Source organism: Dasypus novemcinctus, chromosome 10, assembly GCF_030445035.2.
Source record: "Dasypus novemcinctus isolate mDasNov1 chromosome 10, mDasNov1.1.hap2, whole genome shotgun sequence".
In the NCBI taxonomy this organism is placed as follows: domain Eukaryota; kingdom Metazoa; phylum Chordata; class Mammalia; order Cingulata; family Dasypodidae; genus Dasypus; species Dasypus novemcinctus.
The window spans coordinates 102,330,626-102,343,539 of NC_080682.1; the positions used below are offsets into that span (position 1 = coordinate 102,330,626).

The window sequence follows — 12,914 nt, forward strand, 5'->3', positions numbered from 1 at the left end:
ATGCCTGACCCTCGGGATAAAGAGGGCAACAACCAAATGTTCAACAGGGGGGTCTTCAAAAAAAAATTTTTTTTTAAGTCTCTGAGCTATTCAGTAACAAGGAAAACAAGGCCCACCTCGCCTCCCCATCATCCTTCCTCTGCCTATAGACTTGCTCTCCTTTCGATAACTTCAGTCAGAAATTTTATTTGCCTGCTCTGGGAGATTCCACAGCTGTGCTGCTAAATGACCTAACATTAAAACAACCTCTTCCCTTCACCTCAAAGAGGCAAAACATACAACTCCTTTATGTCCTCCCAGGAGAGCCTGCTTAAAACCCATTCCATGCCTCAGGAAAACTGGTGTCAAGGCTAAAATGCTTTTTCTATGTTCCCCAGGCACAGAAACAGGAGGAATCCAATACTCAACAATGGACCTTCTGAAGGACCCAGCCAGCTCAAAGCCCAAAGCAGCACCCCTTCTCAGTGGCAGGACACCCAGGCGAGTGTCTCTGGGTGGTGAATGAGTGAAGCCAGTGGCACAGCTAGTCCTGGGCACTGGGCTACAACTTTAAACAGGCCTTGGCTTGAAACCCGAGGGCTCCCAGCCAGAACACCATCCTCCCTGCCCTCCCCCTGAAATCTGAGGCAGGCCCCACCCAGAAGACTGGGTGATGGTGATGGAAAAACAGATCCCCACGATTATAGCCTGAAACCATTTCACAGAGGGATCTGGTGAGATCCACCCCAACTTGATCAAGTACACCTGCAACCCGCAATCAACAACCAAACCACCAAAACACCAAAATGCAGAATACAGGCCCACTGAGGGTACCGTCAGAGTTCCAACCTACCTGGTTCTTTGAGAAAGAGAAATGCCCCCAGAATACCAAACAGAGGTTTCATTAAGCAAATAAGGTGCCCTCTGGGCTCGAGCAGCAGCCACATCACAGAAGCTGCCTTATAAATTAAAGGCATTAAATCCTCTTTACATTTTTCAAAACCGACATATGGTTAACTCTACCACATCAGGACCACTCCCCACATTTACAGAAACCCTTTTATGTTTTCAAAGAAGATCTATCAGGACAAGGAGAGTCATGCTCAAGAGACACACAGCAACCTGCTCTGAGCCATTCCCCTGGGTCATAAAGAGTTAAGCCCCAACCCCGGTTTCCTACCAGGGCTGCAGCTAATGCAAACCACCTGCTCAGACAGACGAACAGGACCAGAGGGGTCAGGTTGCTAAACTCTAGGGTCTGGTCTGAAAAACCCTCAGTTTGGGGGTAGACCAAGGGACAGGCCGAAGGCCAGAGGGCCTGAGTAGTGGTAGCAGTACTTTCCCCACCCCGCCCCCACCTGGGGTGCCAGCGCCCCGTGAATCCGCCTCTAGCCACGTATTGCCTGCCTGAACACTACCACCTCAAGATAATACTGAAGTAACCTTTGGCCCTGGAGAGCTGCTACACTGTACTGAACTCTCAGCTCATGGACCCTTGTTTCCCTGAACACTCATTCACTTAGGGGCCAGTTCCCACCCCCAGATTTCAAGGGCCCAAAGTCCACCCATACTCACATCTTAAAGGGTCCTTTTCCCGGGCCCCACCCCTCTCTTCCCAGTAGTTCCAAAGGCCCACAGACTCACAGCTCTTGAAAGGAAATGGCTGCCCCATCTGTGCCCCTGTTCAAGATCTACCATCACCTACCCTGAGAGCCTGCCTGCCTCAAGATAGAATTCCACAGTCTGCACCCATTTCTAAATGGATACTTCCCTACCTGAGAGACACCTACACCCGAAGGGCGAACACCCTGATCTTCCGGCTCCTCCTCCTCCAGCTCTGGGAGGGACATATCAGGAGGAACAGATAGACAAGCACCCAGGCTTCACCTGGTAGGTACTCCAGAGGGACCCAGAAAAGGCCAAACTGTCTGGCCTTAAGAAACAGAATAGGAAATAGCTTGCTGGGGCACCCCCTCCGAGAAGGGCTTAGGGAAGGTAGAAGGTCTAAGTACTGGTCGCTCCAAGAGAAGACAAGCAGGGGAAAACCACAATTCTTTTCAACTCCTGGGGAGTCCTGAGTAAACTGCCCGGTCCAAGTCCAAAGGATCCCTCTGGACTCCTTACGGTCAATGGCAAACCATACAATTTGCTGGATTTATCCCCTGGTATCCCTAAAGAAACTAGCTCTAGGATCAGCCCTCCACAGAGACCACCCCCTTTTTGTAGCCTGGAGTTCGGCCCAGAGCCCCAAAATCCTGGAGAGGAACAAGGAAGAGATTGCAGGGGAAACCAGGATTTCCCTGGTTTCTTCAAAGGTAGCTTACTGATACCTACTCCTTTCCCCCACGCTTCTGCAGGGTTCAGATCAGAAGGATGTGGGCAAAAGGGTTGCAAACCTGAATCAGACCTGGGGCCTGCACCATATATTTTGAGAGACACACACGCAGACACAAACACATATCCCGAACCCACTCCTGTCTCCTGCAGTTCATCGGCACATGCACCCACCGCTATATTCACGTCCCATGGTCCCTACCAGCTGAAAAAAATGAACCTTTCAATCCCCACCACCACGTACACACCCAGGGCCTCACGCGGGAATGGAGAATCCCTCTCCTGAGCTGTCTCTACAACTCAACATGCAGGCGCACACGCTTTCCCCCTCCAAACAAAAACACACTGACATCTATGTGAGGGGGGAAAAAGCAACCCTTTGCTCTGAAAGGCGCCAACTCCCGGATGTTGGCAAGCTTTGCTCCCAGCGCCTGTTTCTGAGTATGTTTACTTGCTCTCCCTCTCCTCTCCCTCCCCTTTAAGGATGGCGCAGGAATGGGAAGTGAGGGGGGAGAATCCACCCCACCCCCTCGTCCATGTTTGAACAAAAACCCAAAGAAAGAGTGAGGGAGAAAAAGTCTTAGTGCAGGGGGGCCTTACCAGATTCCTAAAGCCAAACGTATCTACAGGTTTTAATCCGCCATTAGCATTTAAATCTTGAAAGGAGAGGAGGGGGGGCTAGTGGAAAGTAACCCCACACACAAAAGAAAAGTTGTTGGTTTTCTTCTCAGTCAGCCTGGCAGGCACGATCTTCCTGGCTGACAGCCAGAAGTGCGTCACAGCCAGGAGTCTGCTTTCTTTAAAGGCACAGCAAGCTTCCGCCATCTGGGAGGACAGCGAAGCAGGGAGCTCGGAGAAGAGGGGGGCCGGAAGGGGCGAGGAGGGAGAGGGCGTACTGGAGAGGTGGGGCCGCCGAGGCTTGGCCCAAGAACAAGAGAATCCGACACATTTATGGGGGGAGGGGGCCACGAGCCGGCAGACAAAATTACTGAACTGCAACAGCAAGAGCCAAGCCAAACTGTGGCATAAGCACCCAAAACACATCTCACAGTGGCCTGCCTGACAAGCCTGTTATCACATGGACACTCCCCCTTTGCTCTTTTCCACCCAGGGTTCAAGTCAGCAGAGACGGCCTGTCCACCTCTCTGGCCAGCATTCAAGAGCAGGCCAAGGGATGCCCTGATGGTAAGATCAGCCCCTGCCTGGCGGAGAGCAGAGGGCAGGGAGGAAGACCCGGGAACTTGGAAGAGCAAGCAAAACGCAGGCCTTTTAACGGGGCCAGCTTCCTGCAGGCTCTAGGGCGGGCCCTGTCCTTAAGCACACACATGCTGCTCGCACACAAAGCGCCTCTCCTGCCCTGGGACACTGCCATCCCCAAGCCCATTCCCCAGGGAATCTCTCCAGCCCGTACCTTCAGTGTGTCAAGGCCAGAATGTGCGCTGTGCCGGCTCCTCCCCCTCCGCCACCCAAACTAGGAGCCCGGCAGATTTTGGCCCTGGCGTGCAGGCCTGCGCTGTCCTGTCAGGGTGGCTGCGTGCTATTGTCGGCTGTGGAATGGCCGCCCAAACCCCAGCTGTGCTGCCAGAACCTAATCCCCTGTGCCGATGAGCTTTTGTGGGGAGGGGACGAGAGGCCAGGGCATGGACCAAGTACCGCAGGCACTGGCTAGAGGCCCTAACCGACACAGGCACTGGGACCCGTTGGCCAAGCTAAGCGCAGGCTTTGCCTCTCCTACAAAGCCGAGAAGAAAAGATGTCTGATGCTTAGAAGGCAAAACCACAGCATTTCCAACCAGTGAACAGTGACCCTCACTCAAGGCTACTGAGAGAAACCCATCAGACAGTTAAGTTAATCCAAACCCCCTCGTCTTATACTTATACCACAAACATTTACTGAGCACCTACTATGTGCAAAACACTGCTACGGGCATTGTAGGGAAAGATGTAATCAGACCCACCATCTGCACTGAGGTAATTTATAATTCCACTGAAGATGAGAAATGTAATTTAAAAATTATACTTCAAGACAAAGGTGCTATCACAAAAATAGAGAAAAATTCTAAATACTTATGGGTAGGACAGGACTAAGAAAATTAATATCTGAATTTGGATCTTGAAATACATAGGTAGGATTTCCCCACAAGGAAATGGGTAGAGGAGTGGGGAGAAAGGGAAAGCAGAGAGGTGGTTTTGAAGCTGTGGGAGAATGGGCTAGAAAGGTGAGCTGGGGTCAGGGTTGAAGATTCTTCCAACCAGGGACTCAACTAAAGGTTTGAAAGCTGTAACAGTGTTGAAACACCTATTCTCCAGGTTACTGGACTCGCCCAGGACAACAAGGAGATGATGATGGACAATGCCATCCCAAAGAACAGCTGTAACTACAAGCAAGACAGTCCCATCCATCTTGCCCATGGGATCTAAGCCTTCTCTCAATTATAGGCAGAGTGGGCATCACCATCCCAGAAACCTCAGGACTGGAGAATGAACGATGGATTAGAGTAGACTTACTGGTGTTCGAGGGTATTCCAGTATAGATTTATTGTTATTCCAGCAATGAATCATCGATGTGGATACAGTGGCTAATGGAGTTCTGAGGAGAGGAAGAGGGGAAAATTGGTATATGGGGGAGGGGGGAAGGCATTTTCAGGACTTGTGAATCGTCCTGAATGACATTTCAATGACACATACAGGCTATTACATATCTTGTCGTAACTTACAAAATAGTGTGGAAGAGGGTAAACTACAACGTAAACTACAATCCTGCTTAGTGGCAATGCTCCAAAATGTGTCCATCAATGTAACAAATGCACCACACCTACGAAGGATGTTAATATGAGAAAACGTCTGAGGGGCAGGGAGCAGGGCATACGAGAATCCCCCATATTTTTCATGTAACATTTATGAAATCGAAGTATCTTTAAAAAAAAAGAAAGTATATTATTAAAAAAAAGAAAGTTTATTATTTTTTTAAACAGGTGTAGTATGAGACTGTGTATTAAGATTATTCTGGGGTGTAGATGAATGAAACTAGCAGCAGAGAGATGAGTTAATAGGCTGCCACAAAAGACAGGTGACAAGTGATGAAGACACCAAGAAGGGTGAGGTAAGACAGAATGAAAAGACAGGGAATGAAGAGACATTCTGGAGACAGAATGAGAAGACCTTAATAATTGGAAGCAGGTGAAGGAACTGTAATGGGGAAGAAAGTGTAAGTGATGTTTGGGAGGGTGGAGAGGCCATATACAGAATTTTTTAATTAAGTGGGGACTCAGGTTTGGGGAGATTATATGGACCATATTAGAATGAGAGAGAAAGCAGGATATAATAAATAGCAGCTAGGCTTCCTGATGGTACTCTATGTACCAGGCACCGTTCTACTAACCTGATGTGTACTAACTCATTAACTTGTAAAAACCCCTTAGCAGTAAAGGTGCGCAATATCTGCAAATTACTCTGAAAAAGTTCCGGAAAAATGCATAAATTCTGAGAGAGAGAGAAAGCAAGCAAATGTGGTAAAATGCTTATTTGGAGAATCTGGTTGCAGAGCATATAAGAATTCTTTGTTCTACTTTTGCAACTTTTCCATCAGTTATAAATTATGTCAAAGTTAAAAGGAAAACAAAAGTAACATTTACAATGGCATCAAAAAACTTCAGATACCTAGTAATAAATTCTAATAAATGTCATACAAGACCTTTACACAGAGAGCTGCAGAACAGCACTGAAACTAATGAAGGCCTAAATAAATGAAGGAATATTATGAAATCTCCATGGTTGGAAGACTCAATATTGTAAAGATATTAGTTATGCCCAAACTGATCTATACATTCGATCCCATCCCAGTTAAAATCAGAGTATGTATGTGAAGTGATATGCTGACTTTAAATTTTTTAATGGAGTGCAGAAGGCCAAGAATAACTAAATTTGAAGGGAAAAAAAAGTTGGAGGACTTACACTATTAGATACAAAATTACATTAATTAAGAGACAATTTAGAATTAGTGCAAGGTAAAACAAATAGAATCATGGAACAAAACAGTGTCCAGCACCAGAACCCAGACATATATGGTCACTTCATTTATGACAAAGATACTGCAGCATATCAGAGAAAGGATAGTTTTTTCAGTAAATACAAAGTCAGCTGTACATCCACATGGAAAAAAATCTTCACACTCCTACCTCCTATCGTATAAAAAAAAAAAAATAGAAAGCAATTATAATATTATTGTAAAGGTAAAAAAGTAATACTGCAACGTGATATAGTAAAATATCTTCATGAATTTGAGGCAGGCAAAGATTTCCTAAATAGAACATAAGCACCAACTCTAAAAGAAAAGATAAATACACTTGAATACATATGAAATTAAAAACGTTTGTTCACCTAATTCACCATTAAGAGAATGAAAAGGCAAGCAATAGACTGGGAGAGGATATTGGCAATACATAAACGAAAAAAACACACACACCCAGATTTGATATAGAACTTGTGAAAAAAGATCTATAAGAAAAAAGATAACTGTATTAGTCAGGGTTCTCTAGGGAAACAGAATCAACAGGAGATATCTGCCAATAGTAAGAGATTTTATCAGAGTCTCTCACATGGCCGTGGTTCGCACGAGTCTGGTTCCGCAGGCAGGCTGCAAGCAGGGGCTCCAATGAAAGTCCAATGAAGGTTCTTGATGAGTTCTGGGAGATGATGGCAGTCCAAAGATGAACTGGGAAATTCTCACTCAGTACTGGAATCACTTCCCTTTTAAGGCATTCAACTGGTTGGATAAAGCATCACTCATTGCTGATGGCAATCTCCCTGATTGATGTAATTATAATCAGTTATCTATGATTTACCACTGCAGTAAAGTTAATAGTGACTGAAGACCATAAATGCCCTTGTATTACAGTTAGGCCAGTGCTTGCTTGACCAAACAACTGGTCACAATTACCTGGCCGAGTTGACACATTAGCCTAGCCATCACAATAACTTAGTAAAAAAATGATCAAAAGGCCTTACCAGGTACTTCAAAAGATATTAAACTAGCCAGGAAGTATACATAAAGGCACTCGTCTCATTATCATCAAGGAAATGCAAATTTAAGCCAAAACTACCTCTATTACACACTACTACTACTATTAGCTACTACTACACACCCACCAGAATGGCTAAAAGAGATGCAGAACTGGGAAGCGTATGTGGTTCAAGTGATAGGGTCTCCACCTACCATATGGGAGGATCTGGGTTCAATCCCTGGGGCCTCCTGGTGAAAAAGAGAAAGCACGCCTGCGCTGTGAACCGAGTGCCCACAGGGTGAGCCGAATGCCTGTGTCGGAGCCTGCGCAGTGAGCCAAGTGCCTGCACAAGTGAGTCATGCAGCAAGATGATGAGGCAACAAAAAAGAGAGATGAAGGGGACAGTCAAGGTGAAGCACAGCAGAAAGCAGGAACTGAGGTGCCGCAACTGACAGGGCACCTCTCTCCACATCAGAGGTCCTCAGGATCGAATTCCAGTGAATCCCAGAGGAGAAAGATGAGACGACAAAAAGAGAAATAGATACAGAAGATCACACAGTGAATGGACACAGACATCAAAAACAGCAGGGTGAGGGAGGGGGAGGGGAAGAGGGAAAAAATAATTTTTAAAAAATTAAAAAAAAAAAAAAAAGGTGTAGAGCCTTCATATATTCCTTGGTGTGAATGAAATTTGATATAATCACTTTGGAAAACTGTAAGTATTTACTAAAGCTGATCACACTTATCCCTAAGGCCCCGGAATTATAATCCTAGGAATATACCCAACTGAAATACAAAGACATAGGTACCAAAACATGTGTAGAAGAATGTTCATAGCAGCACTTTTCATAATAGCTAACAATGGAGAACACAACGTCCATCAACAGGAGAGTCGATAAATACATTCTGGTATATTCATTCAGTAGAATACTATACAGTGAACTACTGCAACATGTGAAAAACATGGGTAAATCTCACAAACAATGACTGAAGGAAAAAGGTACTTAAGTACATATAGTATGATTTCATTTTTATAAAATTCAAAAAAACTTAAGGCAGGACAGTGGCTGAAGGGATTGAAGGGAGGGGGCCTTATGGAGTGCTGGGAGTGCTCTCCACCATGAGCTGCATGCATTTACACAGCTGTGTTCATACAGTGATGATTCACGGAGCTTTACACTCATGATGTACATGTGAGTGGTAGGCAGCCTCTGAGATGTCCCCCACTGATGCCAGGCTCCTGGTATCTGTGCTCTCCTTAAGTGTGGGCTGGACTTAACTCAAATTTTAAATGAAAAGAATACAGCAGAAGTAATGGGATGTCACTTCCAACATTAGGTTGTAAAAAGACTATGGCTTCCGTTTTGGGCATGCACTATCATTCTGTTGTCTTGGTCACCATGGGGAAGCCAGCTACCAGGTGGTGAGGCAGTCTTATGAAGAGGGACGTGTGGCAAGGGACCAAGCCCTGCCAAAAATCACTTGAGTGAGTTTAGCAGCAGATCTCCCTTCCACCCCCACTCAAGCCTTCAGATGAAATGGTAGCCCCAGCTGACAGTGACTCATGACAGACTTTAAGCCAGACGCTAAGCCACACCAGGATTCCTGACCCACAGAAACTGTGCAATAATAAATAGTTGTAAGTTTAAGTTGGGTGAGACAGTACCTCCCTTAGTGAGGGAGGTACTATTACCACCTCACTTTACAGATGAGGAAAGTGAGCCACAGAGATTAAGTAACTTGTTCAGGATCATACAGCAGGTAAGTGGCAGAACTCTGTACCACTTGCTGCCATGTGATTCTGACAAGTAACCTCTGAGCCTCAGGATCTTTATTTATAAAATAAAGATAAAGATACTTTGTAAGGCTGTAATGAACAATTCAATAACATACATAAGGTGCCCAACACATTGGCTAGCGTAAAAGGCACAGGTGGGTGCTTAACAAATATTAATTCCTATTTGGGCATCTTGGTCCCCAGTCATTGAAGTGTCCAAGCAGGAGCTGGATCACCACTTGTTGGGGAAGCTAGAGAAGGTGCTCCTCTGTGGTGCCGCCCACCTTCCTTCCATCAGTCTGCCTCTGTGGATTTTACTTTAGAGTCCAGCTCAAACTCCTAACTCTTCAAATATGTCCAGTTAACAATGGTTATCTTAGGGGCAGGGGAATTAGATTATGGGGAACTTTTACTTTCTACACTATTTGTTCATTATGTTTGAACTTTTAAAATAACCATGTATTACACTGGTGATCAGAAAAATGTGTCTACATCTTGCATTTGGCACTTGTACTGTATTACAAGAAAGTCGCCTTCACATCTACAATGTAAATTCCTTAAGGGCAGAGACAACTCCATTTTTCTATGTCTCCCATAGCACCTCGCAAAGAAGGTTTACCTAAATCTGTTCCTCTCAACAACATCTAGCTGGCAGGCTTCTGATTTCAACCTGCCAGCCAACAGAGAATGTCTAGGTGGAGTGGGGAAGTCAAATCAAGGCTCACAGCTGCAGAGATCTCCCATCACCCCACTTCTTCTTACAAGCCCACTGACCTATTCCCACATGTGGCAATTTGATACTATTTATGAATTCCAAAAAGAGATATTGATTATGCTTGTAAACTGGTCTGTTCCTCTGAGCATGATACCCCTTTTTCTCTCTCATTTTCTTGTTCTTTTTTGATACTCCTTTAAAAAATTTTTTTAAAATTTATTTCCTATCCCCCACCCCAAGATGGTTTCTTGTCTGTCTCCTTGTTGTCTGCTCTTCTTTGAGGAGGCACTGGGAACTGAACCCAGGACCTCCCATGTGGGAGGCAACTGCCCAACCGTTTCAGCCTCTTCTGCTCCCTGCTGGTTGCGGTGTGTGCTGGTTGCAGTGTGTGCTTTGTTGCAGCATGTGCTCGGCTGCAGCATCTGCTGGTTGCGGTGTATTGTTGGTTGTGGCATCTACTTGTCTTAGTGTCTGCTCGCCTTTTTTAGCAGGCTCTGGAAACTGAACCCAGGACCTCCCACGAGGGAGGTGGGAGCGCAATTGGTTGAGCCACATCTGCTCCTGGTAATACCTCTTTGACTATATTAAATTCAGAGGTTATACTTTTACTTTATTAAATCAAGATTAGGGCTTTGATTTGACAGTGCCATTAGGTTGTGCAGGGTTGAGTTCCTGCCCCCTTAGTGGGTTATATAAACGGATGCTCAATCAAGAACAGCCAAGTAGATATACAGAGAAGAACAAACAGGGAGAGAGACAGCTCTATACACATGGCAGAGGCCCCGGAAGAGATGAGCCTGATAGTTTGCAGCTGAAGAGAACAGAGCAGCTGCGAAGCCCTGAGAGATGAGGCTTATGCTACTCTATGTCTGAGATCGGAAGGAACTGGGACCATGGAGCCTTAGGAGGAAGAAGGCAGGCTGAACCCTTGCAGACATCACCTGCTATTTTGCTTAGACACATGGCAAATGACTTTGGGAGAGAAAGTACTTCTTATGGTACTCTGAGTTGGACTCTTTGGGGCCTTGTGACTATAAGCTTCTACCCCAAATAAATACACTTTATAAAAGCTAACAGACTTATGATATTTTGCACCAGGACCCCTTTTGGTTAAAACACCACATTACCATTTTTAATCTGGTTAGCAACTGTTATTAGGAGAAAGGGAAATTCCTATTAAAAAAGGGCACCACAAAAACAAAAGCAAAGCAAAACCCAGAAATATTTATAGGAAAGCAAAGCGGCAAACACAGTGTAATGACTGGCACAATCAACACTCCAGAAAAATGTATGAAGTGCAAAGAGGAGGCAAGTCTGCTAAAATCACCCTGGTCACATCTGGCATTGTGTCCTCCCTGAACCTCCCTAGCATATGAAAGAATTGAGCTGTCTCAGAGTACAAGAGGTTCCTTAACCCACTCCAGCCCTGCCCATTGCTCTAAACTCAAGGTAACAGCTCCCAGCTGTGCAGCCTCAGAGAGCCTGAACTCTCCTCTGGAACCTCTCTGCTAAGGTTGCCAAGGTGCCGCACTGGGCCTGCTCTTCAGGACAGTCCAGGGAGCCTGGCCAGTTTCTCCAGCCGCTCCCACCACAGCTTTGCCACTCCCCTCCAATGGCATCAGCAGCTCCTCCCCACCCCTCCTCCAGCCTAGCCAGGGAGCAGACAGGCCACATAGCTCCTGCCTGATTCTACCTGCCTCTGCTCATTGTCCCCCAAGAAACTGAGCTACGAGTGGTAAAACCATTTAAAAAAGAAGAAGAAGAAGAAGAAGAAAATGACTAACACAAAATTCAAGATAGACGTGTTCCTGGGGGTGGGGGTGGGAGAAGGTTAGGAGTGCACAGGGTGTGCCACAGGGCCTAGTAACGTTCCATCTCCTGAGCTGGGTGGGAGGTGCAGGGGTGTTCATTTTATTTTACTATTACTTAAAATATAAAGATTGTAATTTTTAATGTATACTACCATTTTTGAAAGTTTAAACAAAAAAGACTGGGAGTGAAAAATTCCCCTATGTCTGTGCCCAGGAACGGGATGGCTCTAGTATAAACTGGCCTGGCATCCAAGGTCCTCCAAGACTGGGCAGCAATCTTACATTCTATAGCCATTTACACCTTTATTACCCAAACCCTCCATCCCACCAGGCTGGTCTTCTCACTGAAGGCCTTCTGAACTGCCACCTCAATCTACCTGCCTGGAAGGGGAGCTGTAGGAAGCTGGGCCTGGAAGGAAGCCACAGGCCCAGTGAGAGCCTCTTCAACAGTCCCCTTGCAAGTGGTCTCACCAGAGAAGTTGGCAGGGAGCATGCTCTTACAGGCCCACTGCCTTATGCAATGCCTTCTAGTCTTTTCTCTGCCACTTGATATCCTGGCATTTAAATACCTAAAGACTATTACATTGTTGTTACTATTATAATTAATAGCTAACATTTACTCAGCACAATGTGCCAAGCACTATGTGAAACACTTTTATTTTGTTCAATTCTCACAACAACCCAAGGAGGTAAATAACATGATTATTCCTATTTCACAGAAAAGGAAACTGAGAATTATTAAGATTTAAAAGCTTGCCGAAGATATGTAACAGGGAAACCAGTGGTGAAAGATGGACTGTGATTAACAGGACAAATAGAATATTCTCTCTTGAACTACATCAAATGTAAATTGGGTGGGTTGGGGGAAAATATATCAAATATAAGATATGGAATATAGTTAGCAGTATTTTGGCGATGCTCTTTCAGAGTTTGTAACAAATGTTTCACAACAATGCAAGGTGTTGGTGGTGGGGTGATGTATGGGACCACTGTATGATGACATTCATGTTTGTAAGTCCACAACTTTTACTATATACTGTTTATGTATGAACATGTATGAATGATATATTTCAATAAAATTTATTTTTTTAAAAAATTTGCCTAAGGTCACATAGCTAGTATATGTTGGAGTCAAAATTTTAGCTCAACTGGATCTGTCTCCAGACCCTATCCTCTTACACGGTCACCTGGTCTAATCCTCAGATAATGTCTATGGGAGACTTTCTTTCTGTTGTATTTAATTATTTATTTCAATTTTTTTCTTTATTAGAGAAGTTGTGAGTTTACATACACCCA

The 12,914-nt window shown here is 45.1% G+C and overlaps 1 protein-coding gene and 1 long non-coding RNA gene across 27 annotated transcripts in view; one reads left to right on the forward strand and one right to left on the reverse strand.

Moving 5' to 3' along the window:
• Positions 1-12,914, reverse strand: part of NUMA1 (nuclear mitotic apparatus protein 1) — a 105,684-nt gene that overhangs the window by 40,665 nt on the left and 52,105 nt on the right. For 6 of the 26 annotated variants that reach the window (XM_071218240.1, XM_058305877.2, XM_058305876.2 and 3 more), the window contains exon 1: positions 2,914-3,160. The exons of 6 other annotated variants lie outside the window; for them this stretch is intronic. The gene's annotated coding sequence lies outside the window, so the exon portion shown is untranslated. Of the gene's footprint in view, positions 1-1,554; positions 1,653-1,754; positions 1,793-2,561; positions 2,748-2,913; positions 3,171-3,724; positions 4,016-4,820; positions 4,903-12,914 lie in introns of those variants that run through there. 14 more of the 26 variants (XM_071218242.1, XM_071218239.1, XM_071218237.1 and 11 more) reach the window with 9 other exon arrangements.
• LOC105744501 (uncharacterized) lies at positions 1,631-7,026 on the forward strand. The gene is made up of 3 exons (XR_001117543.4): positions 1,631-1,869; positions 3,425-3,498; positions 4,623-7,026. It is a non-coding gene; the product is annotated as an uncharacterized lncRNA (long non-coding RNA).